Below are 26,036 nucleotides of genomic sequence, written 5' to 3'. Positions count from 1 at the left end.
AATGATTACCAGCTGCCCAACTTCCAAAAAAAAAAAAAAAAAAAATGCTTCTGTAAGCTCTTAATGTCAATTTTGCATGAAGAGCAGTCTGGTTGCCCTACATAGGCCACTCATGACAGAAGCCCTTTTTCTCTATTTAATTTTTTAAATAACTATCATATCAATTTCCAGAGGAAGAATACCATTTTACATTCTTAACAGCAATGCACAGGGGTTCTAATTCCTCTACATCATCACCAACACTTGTTATCTTCCAGTTTTTTTATGTTAGCCATCCTAATGAGTGTAAGGTGGCATCTCATTGTGAATTTGATTTGCATTTTCTCTAATGGTTAATGATTTTGAGCATCTTTTTATGTGCTTCCTGATCATTTGTATATTTTCTTTGGAGTAATGTCTATTGAAATAGTTTTCCCATTTTTTAATTGAGACGTTTCATTTTGTTGTTGTTGTTCAGTTGAAGTTCTTTATATATTATGAATATTAATCTTTTAATTAATTAATTCATATATATTATGAATATTAATTATTTGAAAATATTTTCTCCCATTCTATGGGTTGACTTTTCACTCTGTTGATTGTGTCCTTTAATACACAAACGTTTTTAATCTTGATGAAGTCTAATTTATCTATTTTTTCTTTTGTTGCCTATGCGTTTGGTATCATAGCGAAGAAATCATTGCCAAATCCAGTGTCATGAAGATTTTCCCCTGACTCTACCCCTTTTAAGGGAAGAACTACTAGGTTAGATGGCAACAGGTAAGGATACAAGGATCCGGGAAGTACTGGTGCTAAAACACAAATTATGACACCTCCTTTTCCCTCTTTCAGTTGCTCACTGTCTTAATACACTCTCCTTGCTCTGCCACATAATTTTTCTCTTAGAAAGAGAATCCTGTCAACTCTGAGGTGATAGTGACTAAGGCTTGTCTAAAAGAACTACAGCTCCTAAGGATACTTATATTTCAACATGGGGCAAGAAATCTTAAACCAAGGGAAATAAGACATGTGTTTGACATTTTATTCATCTCTAAGCTTGTCATAGAAACCTTCTCACACCCTGAAGCCACAAATCAGAAAATTGGCCCAGTTTCCCACTTGCCATCACTTCTGTTATTCCAGCTTTCGGCATCAAACTGCTTTATTAATAAATGTTACAGCCAGGCTATGATGAAGGTGTAACCTATTAGCCAAGCAGATTCCATTTGTGAAATCGGCAAACAAAATCCTTATAAGCCTCCTTTGTAAGGTTGATCCCTTCTCCAAGGAACTGTGACACCACACCCTTCCTTTGTGCAATGGCAAATAACCACTTTCCTTCTTTCCCTGCTGTTTCTAAGTCACGTTTGCACTTCGTAATTTTTTTTATATAAAATAGAATACTTTCTTGGAGTCTGTCCAGGTTTTGGCAAGCCTTTTTTATATTATGTAACTTATATAAGAAAACAAAGAGTTTTCCTCTATTTTCTAAATGTAAAATCATAATGCTGAGTATACTCTTTCAAGCTATCCTTCCTTACCAGAGATTCTGATTTTATTTCTCCATCATCCCAAGGTATCCAACACACATACACACACACACACAAACACACACACACACACACACACACACACACGTCATAAATCATTGATTCAGAAAGCAGAGGGACGAGAAGGGGTTGCTGTTGTTATTTGTTTCATTTCATTTTTGTCGTGGAGATTATAAAGACTGATGCAAATCAAGGTTTATGTGTGTGTGATGCATAGAGGCAAGGGACTGGAGCAGAAAGCAATAAACCAAGTAGACTGCATAAGGCCACTAGGGATCTGGAAGGGATAGAGGTGACAGGTAAGGGTGAGTTTATTGCTGACACAAGCTAAGAGAGAAGTTAGAGGGAGGGGACACAGCTGGGAAGATAAGTTCCATCCACCTCTCAATTATGCCTTGAGTGAGCACTGGTTAAACCTATTTCAGTCTACCTATTAAAATCCACTATGGACACACAGTTGAAGGCAAAAACGCTGAGTAGCATCTCCTGTGGCTTTTATGATAAAAATTCCAAAGGGGCTTAGGGATAATGTAAAGGGGGAAAAGAAAGCAAGAAAAGCAAGAAAGCAAGAAAGCAAGAGAGAAAGCGAGAAAGCAAGCAAGCAAGCAAGAAAGAAAGAAAAGAAAAGAAAAGAAAAGTAAAGAAAAGAGAAACAGAGAAAAAATGCATGACTGAGGTTCAAGGAAAAGCTTTCCATATCTAATTTGTTACAGAAATTATTCAAAAATAAGTCAACTGTGAAAATATGGCCACTGAGACCCTGCCAAGGTTAGCATGAACCATTAGGATTTGCTGAGTAAATTCTAGCTATGTAATCGAAAACTGCTTGGTTGAAGCTTTAACTTAAGTACCAATTTTTCTTGCCTCCAGATTTTATAAGGGAAGGGTGTTGGGGGCAGGCTGAGGCGACCACATTGCAGGTAATTGTGCTGAGCCAGATGAGGTAGTTCCTGGTTACTCTCTCAGAGAAGCATCTTTTAAATTTCATCTTTCTCTTCTGTCCCTCAATACCTGGATATTTACCTCAAATTCTACACAGAAAATGAGAGAGAAATCCTGGTTTTCCTGGGGTTTTACCACAGGGCTAGGAGCAGTCCCTTTTTCATTCAAATTGGCCAATTCTTGGCTATATACTGGGGCATAAATAAGAGTTAAACAAAGCCTAAAAAGCAGAAATAAGGGGGTGAGGGGAAAGGGGAACCTAATGATCTCACATAGGCTATGAATTAATCCATGTCACCAGAAAAAAAAAAGCATTTGATAAATCATTGAATATCCTTGCAAGGGTATATTTCATATCATTTCCAAATTTGTAATGGTGCTCACTACCCTCCAACAGAAATCCCTCACCAGATTTTACCATCTAATGGGCATATAATAAAAGGTAATATATATTCTTGTACTAAGCAATAAATAAGGAACACTCAGCAGCACTGTCTTCCTGAGGAAATCTCAAGTCTTCTGGGATGCATATTCATTCACACAATAAGGAGACACAAATTAACATGGTGTCCGAGCAGGCACTGGGTGAGTGATGGCCTTGGGTCTTAATGAAACCAAACCATGAAAGGCATTAGAAAGATTGATTGGAGTTAAGTTAGCTGCCAGTGTTAGCTGGGGTGCCCCAGGCTGTAATGAAACTGCCAGGGGTTATTTATGGAGATATAGGGTTTGGGGTGTAAGTTATGTCCAGCAAGCTATTTTTATAGACAGACACACACTTTAACCTCTACAGTGAATGGAGCAGCAGACACAGAGTCCCACTGCTCTCCTCTTCCACTGGTTAGAATAGCATGCTTTCTCAGGCATTTGTACCAGGCTGAATAAAGGCAGGCTCTCAATCAGAAGGAAACTGGGCAACAGTTAATTTCATTGTTTGAAAATGTCAGTATTTTTTGAAAATGTTGGTGTTAGGACAAGAGAAAGTGTCAAAGTCAACATGAAATAATTGTTTTCACATCAAATAAAACAAACACACATAACAAAACGATCTGTGATATAAGTCAGGAGATAAGATATATGCTTATTTCAGTGCTTATTAATCCTGTTTTGGCAGTGGCTTCTTTTATGAGAGCCACAATGGAAGAAAAAAAAGTAAAACCAATATTAATTGCATGTCCTCACAACGACCCTGACAAAGAAGTACCAGAGTGCCCATTTTACAGATGTAAACATTAAGTAACTTTTCTCAGACAACATTACGAGAAAGTGGCATGGTTTTTATACTGTACTGGTCAGTACAATTTTATATTGTATTTGCATTCTGGAAGGAAATAAATGGAACTCTGAAAGTTTTAACTAAGAAGAATTTTATGAACATCCCTTGTACCAAAGATGGGAACACTGTTAAGAAATAGTGAAGCACCCAGGGAATAGCAACTGGGAAAGGCTGTGACCACCCCTACATGTGGAGGTCTATTGGCTAAACCCAACCAGATGCGAGAAGGCAAAGCATGCTGGGAAATGCAGTACACATGCTCAGCCTCCAGGGCACAGAGGAGGGTGGATCTGAAGAGGAAAGAGAATAACTAGTGCATTGGCACGTTCTTCAACCCAGCTATATTTGCTATATATTTTTTAGCTTTAAGGTGAATGTGGAAAAAAGGACTGAAGTAAGCTGAAAAACAGAGCTTTTTATCAGCCACTAGGAATATGATCATATGAACTCTAGCGTAGCTAAGAGGCTGGAAATGTTACCCAATCAGAACGTCTCTGTAATTTCCTGCCTGACTGGCTCCAACAGAGGGAAAGGGGGAAATGGTGCATGGGTTGTGTTACAGGTGTGGCTCCTTACAAGCTGCCACTTTCTTAACTTGTGAAAAATATCTGTAAAATGCTGTGAAGGGGGCTAAGGGTATATGGGGAGCCAGGCCAGGAGGCACAGCAACGGCAGTTGAGGCCACAGTCACTCATTCTATGGAGAAGAGAAAGAGGGGCCACAGACAGAACGAGGGATGGACCTGGCAGAGTCCAGTGCTGTGTGGGTCTCTCAGGGATCCCTCAAATGCAGACCTTGAGACAGGGACTTGGGATGTGTAGTCTACTTGGGAGGTGATATGGTTTTGACATGTGTCCCCTCCAAATCTCATGTTGAACTGTAATCTTCAGGCTGGGTGCGGTGGCTCATGCCTGTAATCCCAGCACTTTGGGAGGCCGAGGCAGGTAGATCACCTGAGGTCAGGAGTTCGAGACCAGCCTGGACAACATGGGGAAAATCCATCTCTATTAAAAATACAAAAAAATGCTGGGCATGGTGGCAGGCACCTGTAATTCCAGCTACTCAGGAGGCTGAGGCAGGAGAATCACTTGAACCCAGAAGGTGGAGGTTGTAGTGAGCTGAGATCACGCCACTGTACTCCGGCCTGGGCAAAAAAAAAAAAAAAAAAAAAATGTAATCTTCAGTGTTGGAGGTGAGGCTTGGTAGGAGGTGTTTGGGTCACAGCATTGAACCCCTCATGAATAACTTGGTGCTGTCCTCATGATAATAAGTGTGTTCTTACTCTGAGTTCATGCAAGATCTGGTTGTTTAAAAGTGAATGGCACCTCCTCCCTCTCTCTCTTGCTGTCACACTCACAATGTGACATGCCTGCTTCCCCTTCACCTTCCACCATGATTGTAAGTTTCCTGAGGCCCTAATCAGTGGCACATGCTGGCACCATGCTTCCTGTATACCCTGAAGAACAATGAGCCAATTAAACCTCTTTTCTTTATAATTTATCCAGTCTCTGGTATTTCTTTTTTTTTTTGAGACAGGGTCCCGCTCTGTCACCCAGGCTGGAGTGCAGTGACCGGATCTCGGCTCACTGCAAACTCTGCCTGCCGGGTTTACGCCGTTCTCCTGTCTCAGCCTCCTGAGTAGCTGGGACTACAGGTGCCCGCCACCTCGCCTGGCTAGATTTTTGTATTTTTTAGTAGAGACAGGGTTTCACTGTGTTAGCCAGGATGGTCTCAATCTCCTGACCTCGTGATCCGCCCGTCTCGGCCTCCCAAAGTGCTGGGATTACAGGCTTGAGCCACCGCGCCTGGCCTTGTATTTCTTTATAGCAAAGCAACAATGGCCTAACATAGGAGGTGATAGCAAGAAATATAAGTGAAGGAATTAGGAAAATAAAACAGCATGTTTTTCAGGAAAAAAAAAAAAATACATCTCAGAATTAAGCCACTTAGGGAAAAAAAGATGAGGCATTGACTTGCTAACTCTCAATCTTCATTAGTCAAGAGTTACTCACATAGGCAATTCCAGGTTGCTGCTACCTGTGCTGGAACAAGTTTGAAATGCCAGAGAAGGCAGCAGAGAAGAAGAGAACACAGGTGCTGCCCACCAGAGCTTCAGATGAATTCAGGTAGGGTGAAGATCATACAAATTACAATGCCAGTCATGCTGGCTCGGTCATCTGAAAAGACTGGATTTGCTAGGGGGCAAGAATGGTCTTCAAGAGGTAGAGGCTGTAGATGAGACTGGTGAAAACTAGAGTCAGCCATGCAGACTCAGAATTTTAAATCCAAGCTCTTTATTAGTATCATTTGACTTTTCCACTAACGGTTTCCCAGGATGATGAAATTTGTTTTTCTTGAATGTAGTAAGGTAAGAAATGCCTTCCTGTATTAGCTTCCTAGGGCTGCCATAATTATCACAAACTGGGTGGTTTAGTAAAAACATAAATCTATTTTCCCTCAGCTCTGAAGTCCAGAAGTCCAAAATCAAGGTGTGGGCAGGCCCTGGAGTCTCTGACGGCTCTTTTTGAAGACCCTTTCTTTCTTCTTCCTGGCTTCTGGTGGCTTCCAGCATGCCTTAGCATCTGTTGGCTTGCAGGTGTGTCACTCCAATCTGTCGTCATCATGAAAGGATGTTTCCCCTGTATGTTTCTGTGTCTCTGTTTTCTTCCCTTTTTTTTTTTTTTTTTTTTTTTTTTTTGAGACAGGGTTTCACTGGGTTGCCTAGGCTGTAGTGCAATGGCACAATCACAGCTCTCCGCATCCTCGACCTCCCGGGCACAAGCTATCCTCCCACCTCAGCCTCCCTGTAGCTGGGACCACAGGTGCACACCATCATGCCTGGCTAATTTTTTTGTATTTTTAGTAGAAACAGAGTTTTGTCGTGTTGCTCCGGCTGGTCTCAAACTTCTGGGCTCAAGCAAATCCTCTCACCTCAGCCTCCCAAAGTGCTGGGATGTTTTCTCTTCTTATAAGGACACCAGTCACTGAATTACGGCCCTCCCTAATGCAGTATGACCTCATTTGAACTAATTCCATCTGCAAAGATCCTATTTCTAAACAAGATCACATTCTGAGTTTCTGGATAGACATGAATATTCAACTGGATATATCTCCCAAAAGAGGTCCATGTCAAATCTTTGGAACCTGTAAATATTCCTTTCTATGGCAAAAGAGTGGATAACAACTTATAGGGCAAAAGATGGGATTAAATTAAGCATTTTGAGAGGAGAGGTTAATCCTAGATTAGCTGTGTGGACCTAATTACAATCCCAAGTATCTTTATAAAGCAGAGAGAAAGGTTGTTTAGAAGAGACACACACACAAAGGAGAAGGTGAGGTGATGACAGAGTGGAGAAAGATGCAGCCACAAGCCAAGGGATGCCGACAGCCACAAGAAGGTAAGAGGCAGGAGCAGATTCTCCCTTAGAAACTGGGAGGAGTGTAGCCCTGCCGACACCCAGATTTCAGCCCTCTGGCCTTCAGAACTGTGAGAAAATAAACTTCTGTTTATTTAAGCCACCAGGTTTGTGGGAGTTTATTACAGCAACCTGAGGAAACTAATGTAAGGAATTCTCTGAAAACCTATTAATTTGACACTTGAGTTGCTCAGTTTATTCTTAAAATGGATCACCTTCTTGGTGCTGTAAATAACATCAAGCAACTGATCCTTCAAGATTTACTTTGAAACCTCTGCCCAGCTCTGACCACCACCAACCCTGAACAATTGTCAGCTACATTCCCAAATGAATAAAGCCCCTGCATATAATTACCTGCATTTATCCAGACTCCAGAAACCTCATTAACATCCTTCCTTTGCTTTCTCTCCTCCAGTAAATTTAGTAAAACCCTTTTAAGGTAGTGAGCCTTTTTTCCACAGTTTTTTTCGGGAACCAGTTTCACAGCTGGTGACTATGGTGTGGTTCTTGAGCATGCTAACCATTTTTTCTTCTTTCAAAATATAAAACATTCTAATTTAATCATCATTCTTGAATTAAAGGTACATGGGAATTAATTTTTTAAAAATTTTTTCAAGGCTTTTTTTAATTTTATTTTATTTTATTTTGACAGGGCCTCACTCTGTCACCCAGACTGGAGTGCAGTAGCATGATCTCAGCTCACTGCAACCTCCACCTCCCTGGCTCAAGCGATTCTCCTGCCTGAGTCTCCCAAGTAGCTGGGACTACAGGCCTACACCACTACCTCCCAGCTAATTTTTGTATTTTTAGTGGAGACAAGGTTTCACCATGTTGACCAGGCTGGTCTCTAACTCCTGACCTCAAATGATCCACCCGCCTCGGCCTCCCAAAGTGCTGGGATTGCAGGCGTGAGCCACCACGCCCGGTGGAGGCCTTCATTTTTAAAGATTAGATTTAAGCTTAAATCTAACCTACAGGAAGATTGAAGGAAAGGTAGTGATTTCCCGTATGGTCCCTCCACACACACATACCTATTCTTCCCCAGTATCAACAATCCCCACTGCAGTGGTACATTTGCTACAACTGATTAACTTACATTGACACATCTTTATCATACAAAGTCCAAAATGTACATTAGGGTTTACATTCTATGCATTCGGACAAAGGTATGCTGTATCCATACTTACAGTATCATATGGAGTATCTTCACTGCCCTAAAAATTCTCTGTGCTCTGCTTATTCATCTCTCACTCCTCATCAACTCTGGGACACCACTGATCTCACTGCCTCCACAGTTTTGCTTTCTTCAGAATGTCATATCATGCAATCATACAGTATGTAACCTTCTCAGATTGGCTTCTTCCACGGAGTAATAGACATTTGTTTCCTCCATGTCATTTCACGGTTTGATAGTTCATTTTCCCTTAGTGTTGAACAATATTTCATTGTCTGGATATACCACAGTTCATTTATTAATGGACCCACTAAAGGACATCTCAATTGCTTCCAAGTTTTGAGAATTTGAAATAAAGCTGCTATTAACAGCCATATGCAGGTTTTTGTGTAGACATACTTTCTCAACTATTTTGGGCAAATACCAAGGAGTATGATTGCCAGATCACATGGTCATAGTATGTTTAGTTTTATAAGAAACTGTCAAGCCGTCTTCCAAAATGGCTATACCATTTTGTATTTCCATCAGCAATGAATGAGAACTCCTGGTGCTCCACATCCTCACCAGTATTTGGGGTTGTTAGTGTTCTGGATTTGGGCCATTCTGAGTGTATAGTGATATTCTATTTTTGTTTTAATGTGCATTGCCCTGATAACATACAATGTGAAGCATCTTTTCATTTGCTGATTTCCATCTGTATATCTTTTTAGTGGGGTGTCTGTTCAGGTCTTTGGCCTGTTTTGTAATTAGTTTTTTTTTTTTTTTTTTAATTGTGTGTAAGAGTTCTTTATATATTTTAAGTAACATCCTCTATCACATATATCTTTAGAAAATATTGTTCCCCAGTCTGTGGCTTGCCTTTTCATTCTCTTGATAGCATCTTTTGCAGAGCAGAAAATTTTAATTCTAATAAAGTCCAGCTATTGATTATCTCTTTCATAGATCATGCCTTTGGTGTCATAGCTAAAAAATCATCGTCAAACCCATCGTCATCTAGATTTTCTCCTACATTATCTTGTAGGAGTTTCATAGTTTTGTATTTTACATTTAAGTCTGTGATACATTCCGAGTTAATTTTTGTCAATATTTAAGCATGCATCTAGATTTATTTTTGTACATGCTTACCATTTTAGAATAAAAGCCCAGCCAATAGCATGGGATACAGTCTTCACAGTTGACAAGAGAAGCAGAGGTTTCAAACTCATGCCAAGAGATTGAGTCTCTGTAAATACTGAGAACTCGGATCTACAACCTCTGGAGTGGTGATCTCCAAATGTTATGGCAGTACATCTTTATTGGTAAATTATTTTTTAAATTACTAGTGTCCAGTATTTACATGTATATATGTATGTATGTATATGCACACCCACACATGCTCTTTTGTATGAAGTACCTACAAGGCTGGGCACAGTAGCTGATGCCTGTAATCCCAGCACTTTGGGAAGCCAAGGCAGCAGGATCGTTTGAGCTCAGGAGTTTAAGAACAGCCTGGTCAACATGGTGAGACCTCATTCCTGCAAAAAAAATTTAAAAATTAGCTGAGCACGGGACCCGGACCAAGATGGCCGAATAGGAACAGCTCCAGTCTCTAGCTCCCAGCGCAAGCGACACAGAAGATGGGTGATTTCTGCATTTTCAACTGAGGTACTGGGTTCATCTCACTGAGGAGTGCCAGATAATCCATGATGGTCAGCTGCTGTGGCCCGACCAGCGAGAGCTGAAGCAGGGCGAGGCATCACCTCACCTGGGAAGTGCAAGGGGGAAGGGAATCCCTTTTCCTAGCCAGAGGAACTGAGACACACAACACCTGGAAAATCGGGTAACTCCCACCCTAATACTGTGCTTTACGAAGGGTGTTAGCAAACGGCACACCAGGAGATTATATCCCACACCTGGCTGGGAGGGTCCCACACCGATGGAGCCTTCCTCATTGCTAGCACAGCAGTCTGCGATCTAACTGCAAGGCAGCAGCAAGACTGGGGGAGGGGCACCCGCCATTGCTGAGGCTTAAGTAAGTAAACAAAGCCGCTGGGAAGCTTGAACTGCACAGCAGCTCAAGTAGGCCTGCCTGTCTCTGTAGACTCCACCTCTGGGGACAGGGCATAGCTAAACAAAAAGCAGCGGAAACCTCTTCAGATGCAAGTGACCCTATCTGACAGCTTTGAAGAGAGCAGTGGATCTCCCAACACGGAGGTTGAGATCTGAGAACGGACAGACTGCCTGCTCAAATGGGTCCCTGACCCCTATGTAGCCTACCTGGGAGACATCCCCCACTAGGTGCAGACCGATATCCCACACCTCACACAGCAGGGTACACCCCAAGATGAAGCTTCCAGAGCAAGAATCAGACAGGAACACTCACTGTTCAGCAATATTCTATCTTCTGCAGCCTCCACTGCTGATACCCAGGCAAACAGGGTCTGGAGTGGACCTCAAGCAATCTCCAACAGACCTACAGCTGAGGGTCCTTACTGTTAGAAGGAAAACTAACAACAGAAAGGACACCCACATCAAAACCCCATCAGTACATCACCATCATCAAAGACCAAAGGCAGATAAAACCACAAAGATGGGGAAAAGGCAGGGCAGAAAAGCTGGAAATTCAAAAAATAAGAGCACATCTTCCCCTCAAAAGGAACATAGCTCATTGCCAGCAATGGATCAAAGTTGGACAGAGAATGACTTTGACAAGTTCAGAGAAGAAGGCTTCAGTCCACCAAACTTCTCAGAGATAAAGGAGGAGTTACGTACCCAGCGCAAAGAAACTAAAAATCTTGGAAAAAGAATGGAAGAATGGATAACTAGAATAATCAATGCAGAGAAGGCCATAAATGAACTGACAGAGATAAAAACCATGACAAGAGAAATATGTGACAAATGCACAAGCTTCAGTAACCAACTCAATCAACTGGAAGAAAGAGTATCAGCGATTGAGGATCAAATAAATGAAATGAAGTGAGAAGAGAAGTCTAAAGAAAAAAGAGGAAAAAGAAATGAACAAAACCTTTAAGAAGTATGTGACTATGTGAAAAGACCAAATCTACATCTGATTCGGGTGCCTGAATGTGAGGGGGAAAATGGAACTAAGTTGGAAAACACTCTTCAGGATTTCATCCAGGAGAACTTCCCCAACCCAGTAAGGCCAACATTCAAATTCAGGAAATACAGAGAATGCCACAAAGATGCTCCTAGAGAAGAGCAACTCCAAGACACATAATTTTCAGATTCACCAAAGTTGAAATGAAGGAAAAAATGTTAAGGGCAGCCAGAGAGAAAGGTGGGGTTACCCAAAAAGGGAAGCCCGTCAGACTAATAGCAGATCTCTCGGCAGAAACTCTCCAAGCCAGAAGAGAGTGGGGGCCAATATTCAACATTCTTAAAGAAAAGAATTTTCAACCCAGAATTTCATATCCAGCCAAACTAAGTTTCACAAGTGAAGGAGAAATAAAATCCTTTACAGACAAACAAATGCTGAGATACTTTGTCACCACCAGGCCTGCCCTACAGGAGATCCTGGAGGAAACACTAAACATGGAAAGGAACAACTGGTACCAGCCATTGCAAAAACATGCCAAAATGTAAAGACCATCGATGTTAGGAAGAAACTGCATCAACTAACGAGCAAAATAACCAGCTAATATCACAATGACAGGATCAAATTCACACATAACAATATTAACCTTAAATGTAAATGGGTTACATGGTCCAATTAAAAGACACAGACTGGCAAACTGGATAAAGAGTCAAGACCCATCAGTTTGCTGTATTCAGGAAACCCATCTCACATGCAGAGACACACATAGGCTCAAAATAAAGAGATGGAGGAATATCTACCAAGCAAATGGAGAACAAAAAAAAAAGCAAGGGTTGCAATCCTAGTCTCTGATAAAACAGACTTTAAACCATCAAGGATCAAAAGAGACAAAGAAGGACATTACATAATGGTAAAGGGATCAATTCAACAGGAAGAGCTAACTATCCTAAATATATATGCACCCAATACAGGAGCACCCAGATTCATAAAGCAAGTCCTTAGAGACTTACAAAGAGATTTAGACTCCTATACAATAACAATGGGAGACTTCAACACCCCACTGTCAACATTAGACAGATCAACGAGACAGAAAGTTAACAAGGATATCCAGGAATTGAACTCAACTCTGCACCAAGTGGACCTAATAGACATCTACAGAACTCTCTACCCCAAATCAACAGTATATACATTCTTTTCAGCACCACATCGCACTTATTCCAAAATTGACCACATAATTGGAAGTAAATCACTCCTCAGCAAATGTACAAGAACAGAAATTATAACAAACTGTCTCCCAGACCACAGTGCAATCAAACTAGAACTCAGGACTAAGAAACCCAATCAAAACCGCTCAACTACATGGAAACTGAACAATCTGCTCCTGAATGACTACTGGGTACATAACGAAATGAAGGCAGAAATAAAGATATTCTTTGAAACCAATGAGAGCAAAGATACAACATACCAGAATCTCTGGGACACATTTAAAGCAGTGTGTAGAGGGAAATTTATAGCACTAAATGCCCAGAGAAAGCTGGAAAGCCCTAAAATTGACATTCTAACATCACAATTAAAAGAACTAGAGAAGCAAGAGCAAACACATTCAAAAGCTAGCAGAAGGCAAGAAATAACTAAGATCAGAGCAGAACTGAAGGAGATAGAGACACAAAAAACCCTCCAAAAAATTAATGAATCCAGGAGCCGGTTTTTTCCAAAAGATCAACAAAATGGATAGACTGCGAGCAAGACTAATAAAGAAGAAAAGAGAGAAGAATCAAATAGACGCAATAAAAAATGATAAAGGGGATATCACCATCGACCTCACAGAAATACAAACTACCATCAGAGAATACTATAAATACCTCTACGCAAATAAACTAGAAAATCTAGAAGAAATGGATAATTTCCTGGACACTTATACACTCTTCCAAGACTAAACCAGGAAGAAGTTGAATCTCTGAATAGACCAACAGCAGGCTCTGAAATTGAGGCAATAATTAATAGCCTACCAACCAAAAAAAGTCCAGGACCAGACGAATTCACAGCTGAATTCTACCAGAGGTACAAGGAGGAACTGGTACCATTCCTTCTGAAACTATTCCAATCAACAGAAAAAGAGGGAATCCTCCCTAACTCATTTTATGAAGCCAACATCATCCTGATACCAAAGCCTGGCAGAGACACAACAAAAAAAGAGAATTTTAGACCAATATCCCTGATGAACATCGATGCAAAAATCCTCAATAAAATACTGGCAAACCGGATTCAGCAGCACATCAAAAAGCTTATCCACCATGATCAAGTGGGCTTCATCCCTGGGATGCAAGGCTGGTTCAACATACGCAAATCAATAAATGTAATCCAGCATATAAACAGAACCAAAGACAAAAAACACATGATTATCTCAATAGATGCAGAAAAGGCCTTTGACAAAATTCAACAGTCCTTCATGCTAAAAACTCTCAATAAATTCGATATTGATGGAACGTATCTCAAAATAATAAGAGCTATTTATGACAAACCCACAGCTAATATCATACTGAATGGGCAAAAACTGGAAGCATTCCCTTTGAAAACTGGCACAAGACAGGGATGCCCTCTCTCACCACTCCTATTCAACATAGTGTTGGAAGTTCTGGCTAGGGCAATCAGGCAAGAGAAAGAAATCAAGGGTATTCAGTTAGGAAAAGAAGAAGTCAAATTGTCCCTGTTTGCAGATGACATGGTTGTATATTTAGAAAACCCCATCATCTCAGCCCAAAATCTCCTTCAGCTGATAAGCAACTTCAGCAAAGTCTCAGGATACAAAATTAATGTGCAAAAATCACAAGCATTCTTATATACCAGTAACAGACAAAGAAAGAGCCAAATCAGGAATGAACTTCCATTCACAATTGCTTCCAAGACAATAAAATACTTAGGAATCCAACTTACAAGGGATGTAAAGGACCTCTTCAAGGAGAACTACAAATCACTGCTCAGTGAAATCAAAGAGGACACAAACAAATGGAAGAACATACCATGCTCATGGATAGGAAGAACCAATATTGTGAAAATGGCCATATTGCCCAAGGTAATTTATAGATTCAATGCCATCCCTATCAAGCTACCAATGACTTTCTTCACAGAATTGGAAAAAACTGCTTTAAAGTTCATATGGAACCAAAAAAGAGCCCACATTGCTAAGACAATCCTAAGTCAAAAGAACAAAGCTGGAGGCATCATGCTACCTGACTTCAGACTATACTATAAGGCTACAGTAACCAAAACAGCATGGTACTGGTACCAAAACAGAAATATAGACCAATGGAACAGAACAGAGTCCTCAGAAATAAACCACACATCTACAGCCATCTGATCTTTGACAAACCTGAGAAAAACAACAAATGGGGGAAGGATTCCCTATTTAATAAATGGTGCTGGGAAAATTGGCTAGCCATAAGTAGAAAGCTGAAACTGAATCCTTTCCTTACTCCTTATACAAAAATTAATTCAAGATGGATTAGAGACTTAAATGTTAGACCTAATACCATAAAAACCCTAGAAGAAAACTGAGGTAATACCGTTCAGGACACAGGCATGGGCAAGGACTTCATGTCTAAAACACCAAAAGCAACGGCAACAAAAGCCAAAATTGACAAATGGGATCTAATTAAACTAAAGAACTTCTGCACAGCAAAAGAAATTACCACCAGAGTGAACAGGGAACCTACAGAATGGGAGAAAATTTTTGCAACCTATTCATCTCACAAATGGCTAATATCCAGAACCTACAAAGAACTCAAACAAATTTACAAGAAAAAAACAAACAACCCCATCAAAAAGTGGGCAAAGGATATGAAGAGACATTTCTCAAAAGAAGACATGCATAAAGCCAACAGACACATGCAAAAATGCTCATCATCACTGGCCATCAGAGAAATGCAAATCAAAACCACAATGAGATACCATCTCACACCAGTTAGAATGGCAATCATTAAAAAGTCAGGAAACAACAGGTGCTGGAGAGGATGTGGAGAAATAGGAACACTTTTACACTGTTGGTGGGATTGTAAACTAGTTCAACCATTGTAGAAAACAGTATGGCAATTCCTCAAGGATCTAGAACTAGAAATACCATATGACCCAGCCATCCCATTACTAGGTATATACCCAAAGGATTATAAATCATGCTTCTGTAAAGACACATGCACACATATGTTTACTGCGGCACTATTCACAATAGCAAAGACTTGGAATCAACCCAAATGTCCATCAGTAACAGACTGGATTAAGCAAATGTGGCACATATACACCATGGAATACTATGCAGCCATAAAAAGGGATGAGTTTGTGTCCTTTGTAGGGACATGGATGCGGCTGGAAACCATCATTCTCAGCAATCTATCACAAGAACAGAAAACCAAACACCGCATGTTCTCACTCATAGGTGGGAACTGAACGATGAGATCACTTGGACTCGGGAAAGGGAACATCACACACCGGGGCCTATTATGGGGATGGGGGAGGGTGGAGGGATGGCTTTGGGAGTTATACCTGATGTAAATGACAAGTTGATGGGTGCTGACGTGTTTATGGGTGCTGACGAGTTGATGGGTGCAGTACACCAACATGGCACAAGTATACATATGTAACAAACCTGCACGTTGTGCACATGTACCCTAGAACTTAAAGTATAATAATAATAATAAAAAAAGAAATATTTTAACAGAGTTCCAGGAGTCAACAAATTTAATTGTTTTTCTTTTATATTTTCACTAAATGACAAATCCATTTTTATAAAATTAAGTTGACTCCTAATCGTTTTTTGTCTGGGGAGTGATGTAATTTTATTAGTTTTTAAATGGGATGTCACATTTATTCATTTATGTTAAGATACAAAATATGCATTTCTGCCTCATTATTCCCTTTACTTTTATGTGTTCAATCACTTTTTGTGTATCAAATTGTTCTTAGCTTTAATAACTGAAATATCCCTTTCTTACAAAGCCAAATAAAGTATTGTCATCTCTGTTGAAATAAATAAATAAAATAAAATAAATAAAATCAGAAAAACCTAAAAAAGAAAAAAAAAATTAGCTGAGCACTGTGGTGCATGCCTGTAGTTCTAGCTACTTGGGAGGCTGAGATGGCAGGAACACTTGAGCCCAGGAGTTCAAGGCTGCTCTGAACTGTGATCACACCCCTGCACTCCAGCCTGGGTGACAGAGCGAGAATCTATCTCAAATAATACTAAATTTGCAAGTTCCACTGTTTTGCATATATTAAAAAGCATAGACAGAAATGTAAATGTAAAAGTTAGAAAATAGCAACGAAATGAAAAACACTTTAAAATAATTTTAAATTTACTTAATCATACACCAAAATCTTTGGTTATATCACTAAAATTAGTACTACTAACTAATATATTTGTGAGAGTACAACATGAAAATTGTAAAACACTTTAAATTTGCAAATGATTAGTAGGTTTCCTTACAGCAGAATGCTGAGCATTAGCTAGCAAACCCTTCAGGGCTATGTGATCCTATAGAGCTTTCATGCCTTTGATTATCTTTGACTAGGCTATTTTACAACTCTGTAAACTGTAAGAAACTGATGATAATGCAATTTGATTTGTCCATAGAAATGCAAATGAATTTTCTGCAGTAGAGATACAATTGATTTCTGCCCTGTAGAAACACACAGTTTGTTGCCCTACATGATATCAACCAGTTTTGCAGCTATTAGCAAATTAAGTTAGGATTCCCGATTGCCTGTAAATATGTCTACTCTTCAGATTTTCCTTTGAACTAGATTAATCATCTTACAGTTCTCTCATTAATTAATAAACTAGGTTTAATGACAAATATTCATTTTACATATGTCTGATAGTCACAATTTCATCTTTTTGAAAATTATCCACTAACAAATGAAAACAAATATGTGACTTTTTAAAAATCTTGATTTAATTTTCTGTTATACAGCAATTTATATGTCTGATTCTAAGTTTAGTTCATTGTGATACTTGGTTTTAATGGATGTTATAGCTGCAAAAATACTCTTCATAGGGGTAAGCTGGTCCAAACATGAAACTTAATGTTTATCTTTCAATTCCACCACCATTATGTAAAATGTCTTTGATTTAAAAACTGTCTTCTCTGATGTTAGTTTTATTGTGAACTGATGAGTATGTTGTGTTTTTATGTATAAACTGTGCTTGCATGTGTGTGTGTGTGTGTGTGTGTGTGTGTGTATAATCGAATGGGTTTATATCCCACTATAATATTTTTATTTAAAACCTTTTTAAATGGGTTAAAAATTCTATTTCCCTGTGCATAGCAGGTCCATCTCACAGCAATAACTTCAGCATATCCTGAGAATGACCCTATGGGTCTAAGAAGAATGTGTGTTTGGAATCCTGAGCTAAGGAATCTGGGAGTGGCCAATCTAGAGATTCATTCCTTATCTACAAAGGAGGTCTGAATCCCTGGCCTATCCCCATCCAGGGGCCCTTTGTTTGGGTTTAAATGGAGGTTACTAGGTAGAGGTTTCTAGGTACAGGATGCTCAGTAAAAAAGCTATATAAAGGACATACTACTTATAAACAGTAGTGGTTTTCCTGTTCAGCCCACTGCCACTGGACTTTCCCTGTATGTATGTCCCCTACTGAAGCCTACGTCTCGTTCATTGTCTCCAAGCCTCTTCTTCAGCCTCCTGGATGTGATGCCATCCCTACTGGACTCAATAGGGGTCTAGCATGACACCCAGTGCTATAAATGCAGATGTGAGATTAACATAGTTCTCACTCTTTTTGTTGTTATTTGTTTGTTTGTTGTTAACTTTTATTTTAAGTTCAGGGGTTTATGTGCAGGTCTGTTATATAGGTAAACTTGGGTCATGGGGGCGATCTCACTCTTAATTCATTTTTGAAAGGCAAAATCATATAACACTGAAAATATTTTTAGACACCCATTTTTAAATGTTCTTTCCAGCGCACAGGTTTTATTTGACAAACAGGTTATTTTTTTACTCAGCCTTTTTTTTTTTTGAGATGGAGTCTTGCCCTGTCACCCAGGCTGGAGCACAGTGGTGCCATCTCCGCTCACTGCAAGCTCCGCCTCCCGGGTTCACGCCTTTCTCCTTCCTCGGCCTCCCAAGTAGCTGGGACTACGGGCGCCCGCCACCACACCTGGTTAATTTTTTGTATTTTTAGTGGAGACAAGGTTTCACCATGTTAGCCAGGATAGTCTCGATCTCCTGACCTCGTGATCTGCCCACCTCGGCCTCCCAAAGTGCTGGGATTACAGGCGTATGCCACCGTGCCTGGCCTTTACTCATTCTTAAACCACCACATTTACCTTGAAGAAACAGACCTTTGGTATACAGTTTAAGTGTAGTATTCAATTATTTTTTCAAAATATATGGTAGGCAAAACAATTATTTATTTATTTATTTATTTATTTATTTATTTATTTTTTGAGACAGAGTCTCACTCTTGTCACCCAGGCTGGAGTGCAGTGGCACTATCTTGGCTCACTGCAACCTCTGCTTCCTGGGTTCAAGTGATTCTCCTGCCTCAGCCCCCCGAGTAGCTGGGACTACAGGTGCCCGCCCCCACGCCTGGCTAATTTTTGTATTTTTTGTAGAGTCGGGGTTTTGCCATGTTGGCCAGGTGGTCTCCACCTCCTGCCCTCAAGTGATCCGACCTCTAGGGCCTCCCAAAGTGCTGGAATTACAGTCATAAGTCACTGCACCAGCCTATTTTGACCACTACATTTCATCATAAAAAGGCCAATGATTTTACAAAAAAGCAAAAAAAAAGTGTTATGGGTTGGAATGCATCTCCCTAAAATTCATATGTTAAAGTCCCAACACCCAGGCCCTCAGATTATAATCTTATTTTGAGATAAGATCTTTAAACAGGTGATCGAGTTAAAATGAGGCTGTTCGGGTGAGCCCTTAATTCAGTATGACTAGAGTACTTCCATGAATTTAAAGAGATAGTAGGGAGGCACGTGCAGGGAAAGGCCATGTGAGGACACAGGGAGAAGGTGGCCATCTGTAAGACAAGGCAGAGGCCTCAAGAAAAATAGCTAACCTTCCAACACCTTGATTTCAGGCTTCTAGCTGCCAGAATTGTGAGAAAATAAATTTATGTTATTGAAGCCATCCAGTCTGAAGAATTGTGGTATGGCAGCCTGAACAGACTAATGCAACCCATCTTTAGGTTTCACAATACTTTTCAATTATTTGCTATAGAAAATGTATAACATCTTGTGCTACAAAAAATTGCTTATCTCTCAATGGAATATTGTAGTGATCACACCATTTATTTTTATTTATTTATTTATTTAATTTATTTATTTTTTGAGACAGAGTCTCGCTTTGCCACCCAGGCTGGAGTGCAGTGGTGCAATCTTGGCTTGCTGCAACCTCTGCCTTCCAGGTTCAGGCAATTCTCCTGCCTCAGCCTCCCAAGTAGCTGGAATTACAGGTGCGTGCCACCACATCTGACTAATTTTTGTATTTTTAGTAGAGACAGGGTTTCATCAGGTTGGCCAGGCCAGTCTCGAACTCCCTACTTCAGGTGCTCCACCTGCCTCCGCCTCCCAAAGTGCTGGAATTACAAGCATGAGCCACTGCACCCAGCCTCACACCATTTAAAATAACTCATCAAATCTGTAAGTCTTTTTTACAAGGGGACATGAACTACATAACTGAACACATAAACTATAATGAGCTGCAGAATGCTGAAAACCAGGGAATGAGTCGGTCACCACCTTTGAAAAGTTTAAGAAAGGGAGACATGATTTAAAGTGGTTCAAGTGTTGGCTCTGTGAAAAAGGAGTTATGGCAGGTGAGAATAAATGCAGTGAAGCCAGTTAAGATGCTGATGCAATTTTCCAAAGGAAATGATGAAAGTATAAAATGAGTTGCTACAAGAATCCAAAGGGGTCAGACTCCCAACATATTAGAAGGCCAGGTTGATTGGAATTGGGCAGCAGATGAGTTGTGAGGGAGGAAAGAAAAATGTTACATGAAAATGTTAAAGTTAGGATTTAGGATTTGGGGGGTGTGGGAAATGAGGTCCATTAAGAAAATAAGACAGTGGTATAATAAACAAATTTTGGAAAAAAGGAAAGTCATAATTCCTATTTCATTTATGTTAAGTTTCAGTTACTTTGGAACATCTAGATGAAATGATCCATCAGGGAGCAAGATATTTGGATCTGGAGTTCATAAAAGAGAGGTATGGTTAATTTTTTATTGCTTAGGGTAATCATGGGGTACAGAGGGAAGAATATATTGCATGTAATTTTAAATCACAATTAAAATGAAATTAGAGTAAATCCTTAATACTCTAGTGTCCGTTTAATCTTGTCCTTGACCATAGCCAATTCATAGAGGCAGAAGTCTGCTACTACACAGGAACTTACTGGTCTGCAAAAAAGCTTCCATGCCCTGACAAACTAGGACCGCAGGAAAAGAAAACAGTCCTTGCCTCTACGAAGAGGATTCAAGGTATGAGTGAGTTCTGTGCTCCAGCACTAAATCAGCCAGGGTACTTCAGGGGCAGCTTGTTGAACAGCTACTTCTTTCCAAAAAACTACTCGCATCTGAGATCTTTGGTGTACCTTAACATGGGTTGAACTGTCCTTGGATTTAAAAAACAAAAAGTGTTGATTTTATATACTTCTTGGTATTCATGGCCCTAGACAGCAAAAGCCGGTTGGAAGGGATGAGCTTATGGAGCAAGAGTATGGTAAGATTTGGAAACAGGACTCATTCTGTCTCATTTCAGCTGAGACCCTGAAAAACGAGGTGCCAACCAACCTCATATCCCAAAGCAAGGTGATTGCTCACCTAGGCAGGAATTGCAAAGAAAATTTCAGAAGATGGCTTACAATCTCTAACCTAATATCGCTTTTCTGGCATAAGAAAATTGAAGTTGAAAATCTCAGAGAGAGAATTTCCTTAGGAGAAAGTTGTTGGAGTGTTCTCGCATTTTTGTGTGTGTGCCTCCCAGGACAGGGAAACAAAGAAGGGAAAACCCCCTTAGTTCAAGAATAAAAGTAGCTTCAAATAAATTATTCAGAGAGTTTAATAGGTACACGTTGGACACCTTGGACTCGTGTCTGACACAGACTGCAGGAATGTAAAGGTCACATTCTATGTTATCAGCCTGAGACACCAGGGCAGAGACAGATGATTATAGATAGGGAGTTAGCTACACTTCATCAAGAGTAAGAATGAGAATGCCTGAGTGTTTCTTGGAGATCAAAAGAGGGCTATGTGGGAGAGGGACATCACACCCTACAACCATCTTAAATCTTCCCTAAGAAGACCATCCAAAGGGATGATGTGATGTCAATCAGAGAGAGGGACCAGCAGAACAGCTCAGAAACTATGTGTAGTCTTCTAGAGGTACCACCATACTGCTAGAAGTGCAGTAGCACAACCCCAGCGACAGAATCTCCAAGGAACTCTGGGCATACCTTACAAGAAAATCAACATCGAGCATAGATTAAATGAAGAGAATATCAATGCCCAGGCGTGCATCAGTACAACACAGGTAAGACTTTTCCTCTCTCTCTGATATTTTCTCTCACAGCTCTGATGAAGAAAGAAAAAGAAAAAGAGAGAAAAGGCTTGATCACAAAGCTTGGAGTGAATGGGTGTTGAAGAGAGAAGTGCTTAATAATAAGGTAGGAAAGAGGATTACTCTTTCTTAATGTTGACTTCTACCCTGAAGGAGGAACTTGTTGAGGGGAAGGAAGAAGTTGTATTGCAGGTGCACCTGACAGCAATAGCTTAACCTGAATCATACTCCAAGAACTGACTGTGTATGGCAGATGCATCTAAAAGCAATAACATAACTTAAGCATACTCTGAGAATCACCCTATGGTCTAAGAACAATGTGTGTTCAAGAATTTCAAGCTAAGGAATCCAGGAGTGGTCAACTGGGAGATTCATTCCTTACACGAGGAACTCCTGAACTGCTGGCCCACTCCATGGAACACAGGGCCATACAGGGGATGGAGGCTCTTTATTTTCGTTTAAATGAAGATTGCAAAGTGGAGATTTGTGGGGGGAGGGTGCTAAGTGAAAATGTGATGTAAGTTGCATGGTTTTTACAAGCAGTTACGGTTCTCCTGTCCAGCCTGCCACCACTGGTCTGCCTCGTATGTAGCTTCCCTCATTCAACCCCATATCTCAGTTGCTGGCTCTGGGTCTCTTCTCTGGCCTCTTAAACATGGTGCTATCCCTATTAAAGTTCATAGGGGTCCAACATTACAAAGTTTTAATTTCAAATTGTCTATGGAACTCTGATTATTACTATTGGCCATGTTAATTATTCCCATGAGAATTTTGTGACCAAAAGTGACCACAGGACGATTGACTATTGGAGAGTGATCAGAACTGAGAGAATGGCTTTGGACTTCATACAAGGGTCAGGGAAAAATGAACCTCACAGAGCAGATATGAAAGGGCAATTGGAAGAAAATGAAAGTTCCCTTCTCTTGTACTCCATGGAGATCTACTCTTGCAAAATAAGAATTTCCATAGTTTAGAGTAAGAACAGAAAAGGTCTGAGAATGAAGTCTTGCCAGAGCTGCAACATCTTAAGTGTGGGCAGGAAGAGAAGCACGAGAGACTGAGAAAGAATGGTGAGGAAAGTAGGAGGGAAACCAAGAGCCAGTGGTGTCAGGAAAGCGATTCCCTTTTTCTTTTAAATGCTACCCTATTTTTTTCTGTCTTCCCACACACCTCCTCATCCATACACATACTTAGTGCAATCCTGGGACATTTGGCAGGCTACAACCAAAAACTTGTGAACTGAATGGACAGAACTGTTCTGCAAATAGCTTCCATCCAACTGTCTAAGCCATAAAGATTGTAGAACTCTGTGGAGCAAAGAGGCTCTTGTTTTACAGATCTGTGAATGGTGAAATCATGGACTCAGGTTTATAATGCCAGTGAACAGCCAGAACTGATGAAATATTAGTTGCATCTGGTAAATTCTTCCTCTTTTTATTTTTCCTTTGAGACAGGGTCTCATTCTGTTGTTCACCGCTCACTCACTGATCACAGCTCAGTGCACCCTCAGCCTCCCAAGACAAGTGATCTGCATACTTCAGCCTCCCATGTAGCTGGGACTACATGCACAAGACACCAGGCCTGGCTAATTTTTTTTATATTTTTTGTTTAGATGGGAGTCTCCCTATGTTGCCCAGGCTGGCCTTGAACTCCTGGGCTCAAACAGTCCTTCTGCCCCGATCTCCCAAAGTGTTTGGATTACAGGTATGAGCCACTGCACCCAGGACTTTCTGCTTTTCATAACACTTTCATTTCATGTTATGTAAGCAGTGGAACACAGCACATCATACCCTGACGGGAAGGAAAGCCAGGTGTGTTCTCTTTATGGGGCGGATGAAGGTGATGGGGTTGCAAACAAATGAATAGAAGGTGTCTAGAGCTGGAACAAGACAGCAGCAACTCCCGAATCTTGGGAACTTTTAACAGAACATGTTTTCTCCCTGAAACACTACATTATTTGGTGATGCCTTTTATTTGCTTGTCTCTTTAAGGTTACAGTGTATGGCCATGTACTTCACTTGAAGATTCTTCATTCTCCTCAACATATTAACTCCTTATTCCCCTACAAAATTCAGCTCTTTGTCAGCACATCCAAAGTCTTCACTGAACCCCATAAGCCATAAACAAAAATCTTAGACTATTTGGGATGCCTCTAACTCACCTAAAGCAGGAATAATGTGATTTCCTATCACATGGGAATGGTGAGAGGATTAAGAAGACACAGTGAGTGTCCAACACATAGAAGGCCTTCAGCAAAGATCAATTAGAGTTTTCCTAACACTATCATGAAGAGTTCCTTCACGCCTGTGTTCAGTGGACAGGTGAGTAGGGAGAAGACATTGTGAGGACTCCAGCTCTTATTTTGGCAATATTCTTGTTACCATCACGGAGACTTGCCCTCCTCCTATCATCTAAATGGCAACTCTTGCCCTACCCAAGAACAGCGGGAAGACACACTTGTGCTCAGTTCCTGCAACATAAAGACAACAAAGCTCAGGCAACTCCTTAGCCACAGCCATTCTAAATGTTTCTGCCCCCAACTTAATTGCAGTGATAAATATCATGTAGAGAGCTGAGACTAAATGCCAAATGCATAAACCAGCTGAATAGCAGAAAAAAATAAGCCATTAGGCCCCTCTCTGATGCCCAGGAGAGGTTACCTGTTCCTTTTTTTCAACAAGCACTGCTGTTGGAGTACACTCTGATGTATTGCGTAAGTCAGCACAGCAACAGCAGGGATATACGTATTTGTTCCGCATTCAAGCATCTCTCTGAATGCTTTTAAATACCAGATCGTACTATCCAGACCAGCAGGAATTGGTATTTAATAACACGGCTAGCAAGAGGTGTGGAATTCCAGCAAATCGCACCTGTTCCATGTGCAGACTAGGAGCAAGGCACTGTGTGGGGCATTTTTATGAACATCCATCTCATGACCCCCAGAACACTCATGGGAAGGATTATATTAGACATGGGAGAAACTGAAAGCAAGAGGGTAAGAAGCCAATAAGGGCAATGTAGCTGGTCAGTAACAAGGTAGAACCTCAAAGTCAAATCTTCTGGTTTCAACTTCCACGACCTTGATGCTACCATGTGGCCGCCTTGGTCTTCTACCTAACTTCTCATTTACCTCCCTGATTAAATCACAAGAATCCTGGGAACTGTAGGAGGATATACTGAGAACTGATGGAAATGAGGGCCTCAATCAGTGGAGTGACTAATTTCTTTAGATCAAAATCTGAAAGATACATTTCACCAGGAAGACTATTCTGCAGAATAGATTCAAATCTGACTCAGCTTCTTCCATTGTAAATGTTGGGAGGAGAAGAGTCTGACCCCGTCAACAGCCCTGAGTTCTCCCTGCTGTACCCTGAAGTGGCCACCTGCTTGGAGAACAGTTTCATTCAGACCAACTCCCAAATTTGATCACTGAGGAAGCTGAGTTTCAGAGAGAGGAACAGATCCACTGAGGGACAACTTTTCAAGTCTTCAGACTTCTACCTTTATTTTCTTATGGAACCCTGTTTGCCGCATGTCATTATATCGGTGTATTATGAGGAACAGTGATTTGCCCAGTTGCACCTGGAGGATGGGACTTGGAGCTAAGATTCCATGACAGGCTTTCTGACCCCAGGCTCTGTGCCTTTCCTCCATTCCACAGCTGCATCTAGGGCCTCTCATGAGCGAGGGAAATTTGTGCTTCATTAAAAGGAAACTTTGCAAAGCTCCAGAACTGTTCTGTATGTCCCAAAATCCCCAGACTCCAGTGTCTACCAGTTCTTAATATTTATTAAACAGGCATCACTTCACTGGTTCTAATCTGGATCATGTTCTCAGAGTCTAAACTCAGCACTGCAAACCTTCCTTCTGTTCCTCCCTCTTCGAATCACATCAAGGATGAAATAATTATATTTCATGTAGTTAATTTATACCTGCTGCTCAGCAAGCATAACCTTTTCATGCAGCCAAGGGCAAGGGTGTCTGTGGGAGCAAGAGAAAGAAGGAAAATGTGAGTTTCCACTTAGCCAGTGAGTTAGCAGCTCAGCAAGAGAACAAAGCGAGTGCAAACAAAGAAGATGAGAGTAA

This window comes from Piliocolobus tephrosceles, chromosome 7 (assembly GCF_002776525.5).
Source record: "Piliocolobus tephrosceles isolate RC106 chromosome 7, ASM277652v3, whole genome shotgun sequence".
Taxonomy (NCBI): Eukaryota; Metazoa; Chordata; class Mammalia; order Primates; family Cercopithecidae; genus Piliocolobus; species Piliocolobus tephrosceles.
The sequence above is the reverse complement of the archived record's forward strand: the minus strand, read 5'-3'. Positions refer to the sequence as shown.